Source organism: Cebus imitator, unplaced genomic scaffold (genome assembly GCF_001604975.1).
Source record: "Cebus imitator isolate Cc_AM_T3 unplaced genomic scaffold, Cebus_imitator-1.0 Scaffold33, whole genome shotgun sequence".
Classification (NCBI taxonomy): Eukaryota; Metazoa; Chordata; class Mammalia; order Primates; family Cebidae; genus Cebus; species Cebus imitator.
In genome coordinates this window covers 921,306-922,772 of record NW_016107348.1, presented here as the reverse complement: position 1 = coordinate 922,772, position 1,467 = coordinate 921,306, and the positions used below count along the sequence as shown (strand labels likewise).

Below are 1,467 nucleotides of genomic sequence, written 5' to 3'. Positions count from 1 at the left end.
AGGAGGCTGAGGCAGGAGAATTGCCTGAACCCAGGAGGCGGAGGTTGCGGTGAGCCGAGATCGCGCCATTGCACTCCAGCCTGGGTAACAAGAGCGAAACTCCATCTCAAAAAATGAATAAATAAATAAATAAACAACTGACTACACTAACTGGACTGATGAACCAGTTCTTTAGGGCAGTGGTGCATCCAACGAGGAAGAAAGGTAAAGAAACTTCTAGTTCCAGTGGGTCCATGTTCATCACTGTTTTCCAGAGCAACAGAGAATTTGAAAAAAAATAAACAAGCAGAACATATCAAATAAACTTGAAACACAGTATTTTTACATGGGCTATTCTGAAACATTAAAAAAAAAAAAAAGCGAGATGTACCCAAATGCAGGTATTGCATACTTGGGTTAAATATTACTGAAGGATCATTTGTGGAGAAGTAGCATGATTTAGAATTCTTCAACAAAGCCGAGAAAATTTGTTTCTTTTCAGCTTTTATCTTTACTGATCTTAGCCTCAATTTGTGTGCTAAAAGGGACAAAAATATTACAGAAAGCAACCGCTAACACATTATATGGTAAATTTGAAAATATTTCTTTCAAATCCATTTAATAAGATCAGTAGAACACTGGTCAACATTTGAGATCCACTGAAAATACTCCCTCTTGATAGTGGCAAGTGTAAATCAGTATCTGAAATATATATGCTAACTTTTTTTTTTGAGATGGAGTCTCGCTCTGTCAACAGGTTGGCATATAGTGGAGCGATCTCGGCTCACTGCAATCTCTGCCTCCCGGGTTCAAATGATTCTTCTGCCTCAGCCTCCTGAGTAGCTGGGACTATAGGCACTCACCACCATGCCCCACTAATTTTTTGTATTTTAGTGGAGACAGGGTTTTACCATGTTGGCCAGGATAGTCTTGATCTCCTGACCTCATGATTCGCCCCGCCTTGGCCTCCCAAAGTGCTGGGATTACAGGCATGAACCACTATGCCCGGCCGCCAACATTTTTAGATAAATAAAAGTACAAAGCATATTTTAGTTAGTACTAAATTCTTAGTAAAATGCTGATAGCAAACCAATCCCTTGAGTTATAAAAGATTTTTGAATAAATGTTTTTGTCCTCACCTTCAAAACAAAACGAAACAAAACACAGAGAAAACTGTTTATGACACTATGTGACTCTTAAAGAGCTAGACTCTGGTCCGGGTGCGGTTGTTCACGCCTGTAATCCCAGCACTTTGGGAGGCTGAGGCGGGCGGATCACAAGGTCAAAAGATTGAGACCATCCTGGCCAACATAGTGAAATCGTGTCTCTACTAAAAGTACAAAAATTAGCCGGGCATGGCAGCACACACCTATAGTCCCAGCTACTCAAAAGGCTGAGGCAGGAGAATCGCTTGAACCCAGGAGGTGGAGGTTGCAGTAAACAGAGATTGCATCCCTGCACTCCAGCCTGGTAACAAAGTGAGATTTC

General features: G+C 41.3%; 1 protein-coding gene across 2 annotated transcripts in view; it reads right to left on the bottom strand.

Annotated features, from left to right (window-relative positions):
* TOR1AIP1 (torsin 1A interacting protein 1) overlaps positions 1–1,467 on the bottom strand; it is a 43,673-nt gene that overhangs the window by 32,435 nt on the left and 9,771 nt on the right. The window lies entirely within an intron of this gene.